Below are 18,490 nucleotides of genomic sequence, written 5' to 3'. Positions count from 1 at the left end.
ATCAACAGTAATTCATTCAGTGATGCTTCAGCATTTTGCTCATTCACACTCTGTTTTCTTGCAGAGGTGCTAATGTCCACACTGTGTTTTGCTCAGGAACACAAAATGTACTACAGGTACTACAAAAGATGTGTACCATGCACAAAATGACTATAAATATGCTCGCAGGAAACAGACCTCAATACATCTCTCTTCCATGCACAATAAACTACATAGAAACACCTTGGCCATTCAATTACTCAACTTCTCACCTTGTTCACAATGATTTACCACAAGGCAATTGCATTTTCTGTCTACTTTTCGATTTTGTCTTTTGCAGCACATTTGCCACAAACCCTGCTAATCTGAACTGGACGAGTGCTCCACTGTGGTCCTATAGGGCATTTACATACAAACCTTTTCCAGGACTAATAGCTCTCCAATACAATTTGCATTTATATAGCCCCCTTCATACCAACATGATTTGGCGCCTTTGCCCATGATAAAAATAAACCTCCTTTTGGCCTTGAGTTACTGCCCTGCTGCTGGTATGTGTGCACACGTGTCCCTCTCTGTGTGTAAGGTTGGCTGATTTTAATATGGAGCTGCTTGATCTTCCGATGGAGACTGAAACAAGTGCAGAAATCCTCAAAATGGACCTCATAATGATTCAGCCGTCAGTGCAGGAGTGAGGGCTTTGGTCTCATGCAGCAGTGTGTTTTCTGCTTTACATTATATCTGAATATTGTTGATACAGCACTGTTAGGTACTCTTGACCAGGGCAAAGAGTCACAAGGTAAATATTTAGCCACAACAGATCGTCTTGGCCAAACTGAAAAAGGAGACCTACCATTTTTCGGTTGAAGCTGCTTTCATTTTGCGTAAATGCATCCAACACTTTTACAAGGCTCTATGGAGCATACACGAAAAGAGAAGAAAAAAAAAAGTAATGAATAAGGAAATGAAACTCTACCATGTGAAACTGAGAATGAAATGCCCCTCTCTCTCTCCCCTCGGATTGCTTAATCATTAACATCTAATCCATGTGATAATCACCCAGCCTATAAAAAATATACTCAATTACACACAGAAGTACCCGGATAAATCGTTCCAATTTTATCTACCAATAGCATGTGAATCAGACGGCGAAGGCTGTGAAGTGCCTTTAAATCCCAAATGAATAAAATTGGATTTTCCAAATAGAAGAGTGGATTGGAGCAACCAGTCCTCGTTACCTCTGGCTCTATCTCAGCGAGGTGAGAGGCAGTCAGGCCTGCAAAGGGCCATAAATCATGGGACTTTCCCAGCTACTCAGGCCAGCACACCGGCCTCCCACACAGGGGAAACGAAGGGCAGAGAGTCTGATTGACTCACAGGGCCGGAGAGAGAGAGAGAGAAAAAAAAGGGGGGGAGAGAGATCCTGTGACTTAATTAAAGTGTTGTGTATCTCACACACTGTAACTACAGTTCAGTCACTCGGGCACTACAGCAGTGGTTTCACTGATATGACTTAAAAGAGGGTACTGCAACCTCAACCAGATGTTAAGAAAAAAGACATTTAATTCATGTAATAGAGAACATGCAGATGAGATAGAAGGTGAGATAAACATGATGGTTACTGAGAGAAATCTGTGGGATGACGTGCAAAAATATTTTGGTAGATAGATGTGTTTTTCATCTTCTAATTATATAAGGAGGGAAAACATCGACATAGAGGCCAAACAAATAGTGATAAACCAGACTAGTAGCTACTCCACACACTCAACCCCTCATAGTTCAATCGAATTTGAGGTTTCATATGTAACGAGGCTCTTTTAGTGAAGCAACTCTCTCTTCAGCTCGAGGCCCGTTACATACAAATGATGACCAGTGAGGGTTACACGCACAGGTGCTTGTAAGTTGTGTGTAGCCATATCCTAGGTGTACAGTATTTTGCTTCTAATTGACACATCAAGATCTGTTTAGTAGTCGTGAACATAGTACTGCACAGCTTGTTGGGACAGTTGTATAATGTCTTCTGTAGGGCTGCAACTAACGGTTATTTTCATTATCAGTTAAACTGCCCATTATTTTCTTGATTCATTGATTAATCGTTTTATCTATAAAATGTTGGGAAATAGTGAAAAATAACTTGTAATCTTTTAGAGACTAAGGTGACATCTTCAAATGATGTGTTTTGTCTGATCAACAATCAAAATTCAAAGATATTCAGTTTACTATCATGCATGACACACAAAATCTTTAAATCCTCACATTTGAGAAGCTGCAACCAGAAAATCTTTGGCATTTTTCCTAAAAAAAAAAAAAAAATTCAATTATCAAAATAGTTGATGATTAAATTTCAGCCAATCAACTCTCGATTAAACGTGCAGCTCTAGTCTTGTAAAGTCAGAGGAAATAACCCTTGTGATATTATCAGAGTTATCTGTAGTTGTGTTTGAGATTACAGATTTTTAAAAACTGGGCATTTGGAGTTCAAAAGATTTGAAAAGAAGCTATTGTGTTGCATCATGGGAATTGAAGGATCCAGCTTTTATGGAGCCTGACCCATACAAGGGAATACAGTTTGGGATATCTAAACCTATGCTGGATCAATTTGGACCATTCTGTCTTTTGTGAGTCCCACCACTTTATGTAAGTGTGATATTATATCACTGGACCCCTTTAAAGTGATTATCTGCATTATCTGACTCCTTGTTGGTCAGTCTCCATCTGTGGAAAATGTTAATGAACCAAACCTGAACACGTACTTTTATCAAATAGTTGACCACACTGACAGAACAGCTTTGTTTGTCTATAAGGTTGTAAACTTCAGTACATTATAATACAGAAGTTGTGTGAAAAAAAACAGTCCACAAATAACATGTTTTAACAAACACTAATCAATATTATACTCATTTCATTCACTGCATCAAAGTATTTTAATTTTCAGAGAAATGTATAGACAACTATACATAAAGTTCACTCTTTTAACAAGAAAGCTGCTCAAACTATAATTGAGAAGCAAAACATTTAAAAAGTGACAAGTAGCTGAGGTGCATTTGTATGATAAAGGGGGGGGGGGGGGGGGGGGGGATACCAAATTATTGGTAGAAAGTGTATTAATGATTAATCACAATATTGTTAACAGTCTATCAGTCTTTCAGTTGTTTCTAATGTTGGTGATTGTTTGTCCTGATTCACCAGAATGTAAAAAGGAAATTTGTGTAATGCTGAGGAACATAAATATTACATCTTTACTCTAACAGTAACAATCCATCCTTTGCTTTAATTAATGCTTAACTGTGGCCTCTCATATTCTGTTCTTCAACTCTCTCCTCACATCAAACTACCATGTACCTTGTAAGCTGCTATAATCAAAATGAAGCTGGCCCATCCCACAAGCAACAATTACAGAGTTGGGAATAGTTTGTTTGGCCAGCCGAGTGTCCCTCCTGCCTCATTCCCGGGCCAATCCTTTATGATTAAGCAGATAAGTGCTGGTACTGGATGATAAAACAAACAACAAATGTCCACATTCCTCTCATAGCTCCTTTGATGTGTGTGTGTGTGTGTGAGTGTGAGTGAGTGTCTGCCTCTCCGGGGCTCTTACCTCTCTGAGCCCCGTTTGCTATAATCAAACTGCAGAGTCATAAACGAGTAAGGGATGGGGGACTATAAAAATGATCAGGAGTCTCTATCAGCTGGGGGACAGAAGTTCACACCTCAGAGCGGGTCAGAGCGTGGAGGGGGTCAGCGTAGGGGTCGGCCTGGTAGGGGGTCCATGTTTGATGCTCCTGAGACAGAAAGCAGAGAAGGAGAGGTGGTGTTCGGATGAACTCAGAGGTTGAGTAATACAGTGGGACGCTAGCAGAAACTTTGAGATGAGTACTGACTTTTGTAGGAAGATATTCAGCTATTTTGGGATCAGTATTGAGCGAAGTTGGACTATGAAAGGGTCTAGACTTCCATACTTAACTGAATAAGTCTTGTGTCCTCTTTCAGATCATGCTTCTGATATCTGGGAGTTCCCTGAATATGTAAACTGTAAACCAGTTTATAACAGAGCTCTTCAATAGTTTCTTGGAGTTAAGTTTTCTTGAAGTTTGATGTACACTTACCGGCCACCCAACAACAACAGCTTCTCCATAAATACTACTTTTACAAAGCTTATACATTTTCAGTTTTTGTTGACATTGTCAGAAAGGTGATAATTCTACTTAATGTTTATTACTGAGGTCATAGCTGCACACCAGTACACCACCACCACCACCACCGATTACGACCTCAATAATAAACATAAAGTAGAATTATAACCTTTCTGACTATTTGAACAAAAACTGAAAATGTTTAAGTAGAATTGATGGCAGAGCTTTTGTATTGGATTGCATTAGATTCCACAGGTGTACCTAATGAAGTGGCCGGTGAGTGTAAATGGGAGATGATCCAACTTTGGAACAGACTTCAGAAATATGCCTAAACAGTGGCTCACTTGGAAGATCTTTAACTGGGACATTTTGAATGGACACCCCTGGATTAGGAGGTTAAATGTTAATTTTGTATGATCCATTAATTTTTTGTTTTTCAAAACAGGTTATAGTGTAATTTTCATGATGTTCAGCACAAATTGTTCCTTATGTATGAGGAAAGTTGATGTTTGGTACAAACTTTGACCACAGCGTAGAGCCTCATGTGAAGAATTTAACCAAAAAGCCAAATGTTTTGGTGTGTTATAAGTACTAAAATCACTATAAAAAACATAACTATCTATCTGAAAATGTTTAAGTGCTATTAAGTGTGTGAGGTTGTGTGATCAGAGGTATTTGAATGGTTGTTTCTTTCCCATATTCTGCGGCTCCATTGCAAGAGTTTTATTTCTCATTCATTCTTCTTTTGTAAAAAAAACAACAACAAAAAAGACACATCTGTAGCTGTCCAGTCAAAATGTAGCAAGTCTCACAAGCTATAACGTAACAAGCTCTAAACCCTAACTTCCAAAAAACAACTAACAAAAAAGTTTTAGAGTGTCAAAGGATATATTAAACTTACCAACGTTTTAAATGTGTAAATCTGTTTTGTTTATATATGCATACATGGAGAAGTATGTGTGTTAGTTCATGTAGTTTAGAGTAAGAAGTTAAGCTAATTTTTAACTGATTAAGCTAACGTAAACCTAACAGACATTATTTAGCATGACTTTACCGGCATAATGTTTTGTTATTTGAGGCATATTGTGTAATTTTTGTGAAATTAAAATTGATTTCCACTCAATAATCAGCATTTAAAACGTCCTTGTCACTACTTAAAGTACTTTCCTGTTCAAATCAGTGCAATTGGAAACCAATCATGTTTGATAGATAATAACATGGGTAAACTGTGAAGACTACGAATCAATGACTGACGGACTGGTGTCTCACTCTTCACTAGCGCGAGGTCAGAGGTCATACTCTTGACCCTTCACCGACCCCTTGACTCCAAACTGCACTGGGAGGAAATAACACTTTCCATCGTCCGAAGCGTTCTCAGATTGACTGATTGCCCTTATCATTTGACGGATCTGGTCCAATTCTCTTTCTCTGTCTCCGCTCCCCCACACTCTCTTGTCCCTGCCCGGCGCTCATAATTTGACTTTTTATCACCTCTCGCTGAAAGTTGGACCCAGCGCCATCCGTCATTACAGCACAACGCTGACAGCTCCTCACACATGCATGGATTTTTACATTTGACTCAATCCAGGGGCTTACTTTACTGTAACCGATTCAATATTCCTCAAATGAGCCCACCGATCTATGTACACGCCACAGTGGATGGGATGATCTATAGCACGGCCTTAATAGATTTCCCAGGCCTCAGAGCTCGGCTACTTTAGGGAAAGAGCATAATTTGTGCAATAAAAACATAATTATTCATTTGACTTGCTTGATAATATATGTTATTCACGTGTTCTTAGGCATTACAGCAAGAATGTGTGTATGAATTTTGCATGCTGGTATCTGTGTGCGTGTTTTAATCAACCTCAGGATTGAATTTCACCAGCTATAAATTGAATCATTACTAAGTTTGTACGTTAAGTCCTTCAATTAATAGAAATTCACTAGTTTCAAACCAGTGAGTTTAGAATAATAGGTCAAGCTAAATTTTAACCGATTAAGCTAACGTTGACCTAACCGAGTTATTTGGTCATTTAGCATGACTTTATTGGCATAATGTTTTGTTCTTTGGGGTGTATTGTGCAATACAACATAATTAACCAACATTTTGATCAGTCAAATCAGATATGTCAATCATACAGGTAATATGATTTTGTTATCATATATTAGCAAGATAACGTTAACTTTGTCATTCTGTTCAGTTAGCTAAAACTAATCTCTACTTAATAGCTAGTTGTAGCTAGTAGTTGCTAGCTGTGCAGTGCAACTCACTTTTCTCCACTCTGTAAGCACACATTTTATAACCAGGCTAAGCTTGAATTTATGAATAGCTTGATGAAACAGAGAGTTTAAACAAAAAGTTGTAAAACTCTAACAGACCCGTAACAAATTGAGATATATGACAGTAAACAACACAAACAGTGTCTCCAAGAACCAGATACCTTCTCTTTAAATAAATATGGTGCATATTTCCTGCAGCAGTATGAATCAAATGTTCATGTTAATGATATCATATTATAAATAAATCGCATCCCAATGCATAACAGTGGTGTGTATTTGTGCACAAAGCTATACACTTTCCCGTGAGAGTGTGTGCCACAGAGGCAGCCGGAGAAAGGGAAATATTGTTTGTGTTTTTATTTTGTTTATATCTCCCTGCCTTTTATGGCCTGCGCTCAAGCTTTGCGAGTGCCAGAGAGGGTAAAAGAGAGGGAGAGAAAGAGAGTGTTCTCAATTTCCTTCTAAAAAGAAAATTCATTTGCAGTTGCTAATGTAATGTCATCGTTGTGTTTACTGAGCGTGGATGATGTATAGGGGATGTTGCATTGAGTGAGACTGCTTAATGATGCATAGAATTAAGTCTGTGGCTTTCAGCTGAGCTCCCCTCTCTCTCATACACTCCTCTCCCTCTTCCTCCCTCCCCTTCTCTCTTTCACACACACTCTTTCTCTACGACTCCCTATTCCCTTCCTCTTTCCTTCTCTCCTTTTTACCTCTCTCTTCGTTTAATCCCCACCCTCCTTCTCCTCCTCCTCCTCCTCCTCCTCCTCCTCCTCACCAACCTCTCTCTTTCTCTCTGATACGAGCTGTCTTGGACTGTTGGCCACACGTTGCTCTGTGCTCTGTTGCCTAACTCCATCAATCACTACGAAGGGAGAGAAGAGAGTGTAGAGGGGTGGGATGGTGGCGGTGGCACGAGGGGGTGATAAAAAAGAATAAAAATAAGATATGGTTGGAAAAAAAATGAGCAGGATGAAAACACACATTGGGTATAGACAGGATCAGTTTTAGAAACCTGGAGGGAAGAGAGCAAACGAGTGGGAAGAACACCTCTTACATTTAATGATCCGCTGTGCACAGTGCCAGTCCAAATAACTGCCTGAATACTGTGTGAATATATAGATGCAACTGTGTTATTTCTGGCGGTAGCTATGATTGTAAGTGTGCTGGAGCCGGCCGGGCGCGATGATGATAATGATGATGATTATGATGATGTGATTTCAGTGCTTATGTTAACGGTTATTACCTGAGCGAGATGACTACCTGAGTGGGATGAGAGCTGAGTGGGAGGATTGTAGTTGCGGATGAGTTACAAGAGAGAGGAATCAAGAAAATATTTTTAGGTTACTACGGAAACACGTCCTTTAATTCATCCGATTCGGAAAGTGATGTAACCGAAATGCTGTTATTTTTGTTCTGCTGGTGTCTTTGTCTGTTTACTGCTTAAAAATTATGTATATTATTGTTGTGTATGTGCTTGAAGATATGCTGAAATATTCAGACTGCTTTCTTGGAAATATCTCAGATACTGCAGAGTTGCAACGTACATTGTTTTCTTTAATAAATAGACCAGTCCAAAGGCAAAAATTTGAAAAACATGATCAGTTATAATCAGAAAAGATCAATAGACAAGGAGATTTGTAAAGACATTACATGTGTTTGCAGTTCACCTGTGTGCATTTTGATTGGTTGTTCTCAGCTTATTGTTAGTATCGCTCCCACACACTTTGGCAAGAGGTTGTGGTGTCAAAGCTGCTCTTGTTTGGTTAATTTGTTGTGTCACATGTAGTAGCTGTACACAATGGCCTTGCTCCTCGTGTTAGAAACTTCATTAGATTGAATTATGTGTAGCAAACTTAATAGCTTCTCAAGCAGTAGTGGAGGTGTACTAAGAGGACAGAGAGTTAAACAAGAAATAGGAAATGTTGAAACCAATCAGAGGGTAAGTGAAGTCTCCTGAACCACTTAATGGGCAAGTTCAATCATTAAATGGAGTATAATTTACAGAGGTATACTTCAGTATGAGGAGAAATTATATTGAAGGGTTCTTTCAAATGAATTCAGTCTGTAGTGCATGCCCTAATAATGTTTTATTCAGTTTAACTGGGGGAAAAAAACACACATATACAGTACATAAAAGTGAGATACTAGTGGAGAAACAATATTATACCATATTTCAAATTTCTTGAAGCAAATGTTAATGTTGCCATTCAATTCTCTTCAGGTTTCAAAGACAAAGGAAAAAATTTCTTTATTTGGCTGTCAAAGAATTGCTCCACTATGATAACTAACTAAACTGTATGCATGTGGATAAATATAAATGAAGCAATGAATTTATATATCGCATTAGGTATCTTCACTATAGGGACACCTGCTGGACTTCTGCTCTCACCTTCACTCATCATCTATTGGATCCTGCAGTTATATTTTCCTAAAGTAAACATACTTCATACTAAACAAACATCAGTTTCGCAAAACTCATTAAAAACTATTTTAGCATTTGGGAGAAAAAAAAAGTTGTTTTCTTGATCTGTGGCAGCAAAATTAACGTTAGAAAGTTGAACATTTCAGGAGAAATTCAAGAATAACAAATATTTGGATAATTCAGTGTTGACGTGCAGATAATAAAAAGTAAATGTGTCAATTTACTGAACTGTGTATTCACATTGTGCCATCCAAACAAAGTGTGATTCATGAATTTTACACATTGGGGCTCTGTTTGACAAATACTTACTATACTTATCCTCAACAAACTTAGAAGACTGGGATAGAAAATGAAAATGATGAAAATTCATTATTAATATTCTCAAAGTTATTGATCAGAGCACTAGGGTTCGGTAAGGAAAAGCTCCCAGAAATGTGACGTTCTGCCACTCATCAAGAAATGACACCTTTACAGGCAACACTGCACAGATTTCAAGTTGTAAACGCTCACTTGACCAGCATTTAAAGTATGGTGCAAAATTATTATAATCCAAGTTGAAATACAGCTGAAAGACGTGATTTCTCAGTTTCAAAAAATCTGTTCTTGCCAACTGGAAATGGGAAAAATAACAAACACATCTGCAAAAATATGAATTAAAATTGAAATGCAAATGGCAAACAATAACACTTGTTTACACTACATGGCCAAAAGTATGTGAACACCTCTTTCCATAGTTACACATGACACATTAATCCACATGTTTGGCTGTTTGATATTGTCCAGTATGAAATGGAAAGAAGAGACTGAGATGTCAGCTCAGAGTTGGCCTGTTTAGAAACACACAAAAACACATTTTGTTTGCGTGTTGATTTTACAGTTTCTCTCTCACATCCCACTCCTTCATCTCTCTCTCTCTCTCTCTCTCTCTCTCTATCTCTTCCTCTCACTCACTCACTCCATTGCTCCATTGTGATCCAGCTGTCCACCCCATTCATCATCCCGCTCTCCCCCGCACAGAATTATTATTTCTTTGATGTGTTACTAGTTGAAAACAAATCAATTTTTCTGGCCATCAATTTATCATTTGGAATGGGGAGTCACACTTGAGTTGTAGGGGCAACCACATTTTCCCCGATTCCAACTTGCACTGGGCACTGTGTGTGTGTATGTATGTGTGTGTGTGTGTTTTTGTGTGTACACGCTGTATATGTGTGAGAAAAATGCGTGTATCCTGTTGTGATCAGAGCTTTCTGTAAATGCGAGATGCGGGATGAAAGAAATCAGAGGTAAATAGAAATGATGGGAGGAAAGAAGGAGAGGAGTAGTTTGGGAAAGTGATGGGATGAGAGAAAGGAGTGTGTGTGTTGGTGTGTGTTTGTGTGTGTTTGTGTGTGTGTGTGTGTGTGTGTGTGTGAGAGAGAGAGAGAGAGACAGAGAGAGAGAGAGAGAGAGAGAGAGAGAGAGGGCTTCCCTCTTCTTCCAGTCACCCTCCTTCACCTAACGTCTGTGATAATTTATCACTCCTCCTAGCTTGGCTGACAAACTATTTGCAGGAAAATGAGTTTTTCCGCCATGGATTTGTCCTCTGGGAATAGAAAGGGGAGCTGCTGTGTTTTTATTCCATCGCACACACACACACACACACACACACAAACACACACACATACATCCACACACACAGATGAACGGTTGTTCACGTGCACACACACACGGACTGAGGTCTCCAGTATTTATTGGGGGGAGGGGGAGGTGGTTAAGATAAATGAGGTAAATTAATAGAGTCACTGAGGGAAAAGATCTGCTTCCGCACCAGCAGATCTGCAACTGACACACAAGAGATGAGCACATACCCCCCCCCCACCTCTTTCTCTCTCTCATTCACTCTCTCTACTCCTCTCTCTTTCACCTGCCATCCTCTCCCTCCCTCCCTCTCTCACTTTGCTCCCCAGTCCTCCTGATCCCTCATTTGCCCTCCCACAGATGACAAATGTAACACTCAGACAAACAGCGATCAGGGCCATACAGCATAATGTCAGCTTAGATCAACACTGGGACAAAAGCAAATATCACAGCATCAACACTGCATTACAAGCACTCCACGTGCGCGTGTGTATGTGTGTGCGCGCTTCTATGTATGTGTGCCATTATTACGGCAGCTGGCCTGGGTCACTGGATTCCAATCTCACTTTCAACCTCATCAACCAAGATATTGACAATGTGCTTGACGGAGAATTACATGACAGTAAAGGCCTAATTACGTTGCTATTACCCTGGGCTATCCATAATCGTCAAACATGACGCATCAGTGGGACATCACAGCAGTAAATCAGCGGGCGCTCCCTCTGTCTCTCTTAATGCCTGTTAGAATTACAGTGTTAACATTTCTTTCCACTTTATCGTCTGTTGACAACAGAGTCAGCCAAATATACTGAAGTCAGAAACGCTTACGTTATATCACTCTAATGAATGTAAAAGTGACTGTTTGAAAATATATGGGCTGCATAACTATAACCTCTATTTTTCTTACCTACCTCCCTATATGTAGCTTAACAGTAGACTGAGGATACAAAGATGATGCAGACAGACTGTCAAAAAAATGGTTTGATTGTCCTGTTCTCACACATGACATCTACATTTACCTCCATTGACAACACAGGTAAATAATTAAGCTTATTTTGACTGTTCACTCAGTCAACATCTAGCAACAGCTACCTCAGCTTGAGGTTGGAAGTCAATGCAGAAGTACCTTTTAATGCGATGTCATTGATGGCCACTAAAAATCCCTGGCTCTGATTGACTCCCATTCAAAAAGTGGCAACTTCTCTCCAGAAATACTAATACTAATATTTTCTTCAATGAGTCATTATGGTCTCAATTGTCTATTTTAAGTGCGCTGGTGGTTATTTTGGAAATGACTGCTCCGTTAATAAGATTTGAAGACTTACAGTAGCTTTAGTGTCTGCAGTGTGGGCGTTGATTGACAGCTGTGATTGACAGTTCGTTCACCTGCTGCTCTCCCCGCCTCCAGGACTCACACTGAGGCTATTTTTGCAGTATCTCAGTAAATGTAACGTTACTTGAATTACAATACCTGCCCTGTTAGCATCATTTGGCTAAAGTCGCTAATGTTAGCTTAAGCATGCGCCGCTCAGTGTTCTCAGTCCAGGGCATGTTTCCAGAGTGTGAAAGGCAACACCCTGCACTCCTTATTTGAAGGTTTTGGCTCCAAATGGAAAAGATGGCACCAACCACAAGCTGCAACTCTGGGCTTCAAACTGGCTCCACTGCAAACCAATGGGTGATGTCACACTTTGCTACGTCCATCTTTATATACAGTACATGATTATCAAGATTTTAGTTGTAGGTGGTTTACAGCTTTAGAGTCTGCTTGCATTATATGTCATATTTCAGCTAAATTGTATTTAGTAGGCCTGTAACTGACTCTCTGTCTTTTTATTACTGTCCTTCCACAGAAGCTCAGCAGGGAAACACTGTCCAAGGAAATGGCGTTGAAAGATGTTGAAAGAATTATTGGTTGCTGTCATCCTTCCTCTTCTCCATACTGGCCGTGAAGAGATCTCTACTTTAAAGCCACAGTCTTTGTTCTCTGCCTTTTAGCTACAGCAGTCTAAGTTAATCAAGTGGGTTTTTTCCAAAGTTACATTCTTTTTAGTAGTTTTAAATTGGAGCCAATTTGGAGTGGATCACTTCACGGCCAGCACGGACAGGAGCAGCAATCAATAACTCTCTCAATCTACATTGGCATAGATTGGTAGCTACCGTCGAGGGCACTGGAGTCATGTCAGCTTGACAATATTTACTACAATATTTGCATTGCATGTAGTGGTGTAGGTGTTACACATCATAGTCGATCCATGATCCATATGGATCGCCCCCCATGGTTCGGCAGGCATGTGAACCGCGGATTAATTGCAACATTTAATGTCTCATTTAAGACAACGTAAACAAACTGCTGGAAGTACAAGTCATGGACAGACAGCTGAGCAGCTAATTAGCTACATAGCTGCTAACTGACGTTAGCGGTGCACTTTTCCCCAGTGAATGTTTCTTTGGTGGCTCGTTCAACAAGCTGCAGGACAAGACGTGTGTTCATGTTTGCAAATTATCATCAAGTTTTGATGATGTGGACACAAAATGTTGTTTCATTCACTACCATGTTTAAAAGAGGAAGGTATCAGGCCTCATATTGCAATTTAATTTAACAATTGAGCATTGAGTATTTTATATATTTTATTTAAACATTAGACATCTTGAATGTTGTTTTCATTTAAGACCATGGGCAAAAGTTCCTTGCTGTAAGTGTTTTACAGAATATATGGAAAACAATGTTTTATTTGTCCCTCCCCCTTTTTTTTGGCTGATCCATAAAATGATCCGATCCATGACTCAAATCCATGATACGATCCGAACTGTGAGTTTTGTGATCAGTTGTCCCTTAACTGCATGTATGTCAGAAAGGTTAGTGTCAGCCTAAAAAATATGGCAAACTGTTTAGCATGAATAATGTAGTGTGTAGATTTCATTTAGATGGCTTTGCCCTCCCACCCTCATTACTGCCTGTGGTTGCAGAGAGAAACCGTATCCAGCTACAGTGAAGCAGCCGCGCCGATGAATGAATATGAATTTGGTGCTAATTACACTGTGAATAATTCACTGAAATGTTATTAACACAACAAAACCTGTAAAAAACTCATCTGACCCCTCCCACCCCACGCCGCCACCAATCAGAAACCAGCTCACATAAACATGAAGTCTGACTAAATGAATTAAAGATTCCATGTGGAATTTTTTTGTAAACAAACAAAGCTTCTGTTTGCATTCAGTGTTCAGTTTCTCACCACAACACATTGATAACAACTAACATCTACTAACAAACATGTTACATTACTTACATCTATGTTCACTAGCTGCACTCTTCTTCTCTTTCTTTGCTCACACATTTTTGCATTACTTGGTGCGTTACCACCAAATATTTGAGTGTTTGTTTACATTTTAACAAACAGTCTCCATTAAAAGTCTGCTGAATTAGCTTTTAGCAAGTCCTGTTTGTAATGTAGCCTACTTTCACTGGATTACTTTCAAACTGAAGAAACCTTTAAAATGTGATGATTCTCAGGCAAGTTCTGCAGCCTCTTTTTTCTATGATTTCAAAACATTTTCAAAACATTAAACACATATTCTTAAAATCACTTTGGCAGATTTTGAACAGAATTTTCTCTTAAAGCAACATCCTCAAAACATTGCAGGAACGTTTTATAAAATTATGAAAAGCAGTGAGGCATTCTTTCAAATCCAATGTTTTCCCAAAATCACAAAATTCATATAAGTCCAACGCTGCTGGCAGCTTTAATTTAGTTAGTAGTCCTCTGCCTTTTGGGCTCGGTCCCTAATGATAATAATAATTCAGTGTTGGATCTTGAAACTTGAATATAAGTTCACCACCAGTGGCAGATTTTTCTTAGTGACTTGTAATGTGGGTGAAAGGTCAGAAACATGTCTTTGAAATCACTGTTGGAACAATGACATGGAAAAATGCTAACACCAACATACCGTATTGGCCTATATGGGAACCGATGTGGACAGAAAAACATAAAACCATCAGGAGAGAAAGACTCAATAAAAGCTCATGAAACGGGCTGTTGTAACATCAGTTACAGAGGAGCACAGAGAATATTTGACTCCCCACCTCCTCCTGTGATGTTCATCCTGTCTGAATGGAACTTTACTCTTGTTTAAATCATAACATAATATTTCACAGCAGAGCTTCTACTTTCTAACATTCACAGTAAAGTAAAGTAAAGTCATACAGTTGTTGTTTTTTTATTTTTTATTTTTTTATTTGTATTTTCATTTGGTATTTGTGATCAATTGAGGTTTAATTTAGTAGTTTCCAATCAGCCTGACCTGCATGTCTTTGTGTTGTGGGAGGAAACCCGAGAGCCGGGAGAAAACCCACGCAGACACGAGGAGAACATGCAAACTCCACACAGAAACAAGCAGAAACAGGCAGGTGGAGGTGTTTCTGTGAGGCTGCAGTGCTGATCACTGAGCCCGCGTGCCGCCCTGAAGGGGGAAGGAAGGAGGTTAGGAAAGGTGGAGGGGAGAGGGAGGAGAGGTAGAGGGGGAGAGAAGAGAGGGTGGGGTTTAGGGGGAGAGGAGAGAGGGGAGGGGTGAGGAGAGAGGTTGGCGGAGAGAGGTGAAAGGTAGAACGGAGTAGGAAGAGGAGTTGGGGGTAAAGGAAGATGAGGAAAGGGGGGGAGGATGGGGGTGAGAGAGATGGAGGAGAGGAGGGAGGATGGAGAGAGGGAGGAAGGGTGGAGAGGTGAAGGGGTTCTGCTTGTTGTTCAGCCTCCGCTGGACAACAAGCAGTTTCCTCCACCTTTCTGTCGCTCTTCTTGCGTCTCCAGCCCCAAAAACCTGTTTTCTTCTCCTCTTTTTCTTTTTTCTTCTTTTCCATCTTCTGCTCTTGTTCTTTTTTCTTCTTTTCCATCTTCTGCTCTTGTTCTTTTTTCTTCTTTTCCATTTTCTCCTCTTTTTCTTTCTTCTTCTCTTCTTTTGCTCTTTGTTTCTTTTCCTCCTTCTCCCGTTTTTGTCTTGCTTTCTTTTGTTTCTTGTCCTCATTTTCTTGTGGTTTCTCATCTTTATTCCCTTCATTTTCTTGTGGGTTCTCATCTTTATTCCCTTCATTTTCTTGTGGGTTCTCATCTTTATTCCCTTCATTTTCTGGTGGGTTCTCTTCTTTATTCCCCTCATTTTCTGGTGGGTTCTCTTCTTTATTCCCCTCATTTTCTGGTGGGTTCTCTTCTTTATTCCCTTCATTTTCTTGTGGGTTCTCTTCTTTATTCCCTTCATTTTCTTGTGGGTTCTCTTCTTTATTCCCTTCATTTTCTTGTGGGTTCTCTTCTTTATTCCCTTCATTTTCTTGTGGGTTCTCTTCTTTCATCCCCTGGTTTTCATGTTCTTTCTGTTCCATCTTCTGGCTGTGCAGAAGCGCCTCCTCTCTCAGCTGGGCAGAAGCTAACAGTGTGGCTTTTTCTGCCTGACATCTAGCCGTGACCTTGTCACACTCCTCCTTCCAGAAGCGTTCGATGGTGTCGGCCTGCATGGTCTTGCTTTGGACACTTTCTCTGAGGGAGGAGATGAGTGTATCTCTCTCAGAGATGTCCTCTCTACTCTTCTGGAGTAGAGAGGACATCTCTGTGAGTTCCCTCTCCCTGGACTCCAGACGTTCCTCCAGCCTTCTTATGGTGGCGTTACTGGCCTGTAACCTCTGGTCACAAAGCAACCAGTTACCCAGCATGGGCTCCACAGTTTGGGACCAGTTGTTCCATTCTGCAATCTGCCTGTGAGCAGTGTTGAGGCAACTTTGCAGATATCCACAGTTGCGGCAGGGAGGCCTTCCAGCCGGTGGTCTCTGCCGGTTGGGATGCTGATTAGGATGCTGATGTGGTGCAGCATCAGCAAATCTGCCCTGACGTCTTGGGTTATCTCCTCTGTTCATTGTTTTTACAAAGTAGACGCTAGTTGTGGGTGAAGGATGGTCTTCGTTCTTCGTTCTTTGGTCTTTGATAGACTGTGGATCTGTAATACGATTCTTGTGTTCAGATGTGAGATGAAATGGTCTCAGTTTACAGATAAACTGATCCTTCCACAATCTTGCATCATAAAGCCGTCTTGCCTTTGATGTGTCATAGGTTGACAAAGGTCACATGTCTGATGACATCCGGAACTGATGACATCATGAGCTCAACCTTGGAGGAGGTCATGTGACCTGACAGCAGATATCAGATTAAAAAATAAAAGTTGGATTAAAAAATAAAAGTTGGTCTAAAAAATAAAAGATATCAGGTTAAAAAACATATCATATCACATTTAAAAAGATTGAAATCTTTGGAGCAAAGTTACATTGATGTTGACATTATTTAAATTACTGACTAATGATCTCTAAACCAGCTGATTTCTACTTTGTTTTGGAAGCTGATTCATCAAACACCTTTAAGTTGAACTTGCTTTGTGATACAGACCCCTGAATAATTTACCTAGTTGACAGTTAAAGGCTGCTGTCAGTGTTGGAGGGATATTAGAAACAGAAAAACTCAGTCAGTGGTCATCATAATGCAAAAATGAGTGCAATAATTTCTGTTTGAGACCTCATTGTCATGACATATTGTCAAGTATTGTTTCAAGGGGGTTTAAATGACCACCATAGAGAGTTTTTTTGGCCAGATTCTGGTATTTTTTATGTCAGAATTCTTGGATTTGGCTCTTTTAGGCCAAAAATATGAATTTAAAGAACGGTATCTCATGATTCTCCACCAGAATTATATTCCAGGTATTGTTATGAGGACTTTGAAGCAGCATTAAGACAATTGTGAAAGGAGATCAAGTTTGAGAAAATGTGTTTTAACAGTTAAATTAATGTACAAAATCACAGATGTTTTGGTGGCTATAGTCAAAAAAATTGTAGGGAGGGTGGGGTTGCACTTGGAGACTGAAGACTCTTGACCTCAGTATCTCCAAAATCCTGGCCACAGTCCTGCATGGGCAAGTAAGTTATCAGTTAAGAATGATCTGACCCTATCTTTCCAAGGGTTAGTTCACCCAAAATTATAAAAAATGACACATTTTTCCACTGACCCTTGTGGTATCTAGCCATACAGATAGTTTTAGTTTTATGTGCTGGAGCTCTGAGAGACTCAATCCAACACAATGAAGGTGAATGAAGTTTTGTTTGATCTGCTTACAGCATCATCTTTTCATTTGTCTCTCTAGAAATGTTATCTTTGTCACACAACACAATCCACAGACCTCACTGTGAGCAGTTTTCACTGAAACGCCTTTCTACCAAACATATGAAAACTGTAAACAGCTCAGTCTCTGAAGCCACTTTGGGGGAAGTAAGAAAATACATGAATTGACCCTTTAAGTTCAGTCAATTATAAATCTAGAGTTATCCTCAAAGACACATAAGCATATCCACATTTTCCTCTTGTGTAAAGTGGCCTGAAAATGTCTTGTTCTGAGTCTCTTTAGCAAGTTAATTGGAAACAAGACATGAATCCAGAAGATGACACAAAGTGTTTTGGTTTCCTCACTGACATTCACTGCGACTGCTAACAAAGTTGTGCTTTGATATTTTCAGCATTACAGCTGCATACTGCTCTGTGGATAATGAGGTTCTTTTACCATCCGTTTGATTAACTCCGCTGCCCACGTCTCCACTTGTAAGAGGAGCACCTGAGTTCCCACGAGGACACCCGACTCCATGCCCCCCCCCCCCTCAAAACATTACAGCCCTACTGCCAACTTTGTGATGCCCGTCTCCATGGAGACCACCTCTGACTGACAGGCATGAAGACAAGGTCCACCAGTCGCTCTGATCCTCAAAGTCTGCAATTACTAGTGTGTGTCGATGGGGGTGCGTGTGTGTGTGTGTGTGTGTTTGTGGCCTGTATCACCCACACTGCATTCATTCATGTAAATCATTAAAGTAATGACTGCACATTTTGATAATATCCTCCACTTTTACTCTATTTTAGGGGAATCAAAAATGAAGTGAGGAAGAGGGTCAGCAACAGACCAAGAGGAGCTGACTCTGAGCAGGTAAAAACCAGAAGCTGATCAAATGACATTGATGTAAAATCTTGAAGAGTTC

Source organism: Thunnus albacares, chromosome 18 (assembly GCF_914725855.1).
Source record: "Thunnus albacares chromosome 18, fThuAlb1.1, whole genome shotgun sequence".
Taxonomy (NCBI): domain Eukaryota; kingdom Metazoa; phylum Chordata; class Actinopteri; order Scombriformes; family Scombridae; genus Thunnus; species Thunnus albacares.
This window is presented reverse-complemented; position numbering follows the sequence as displayed.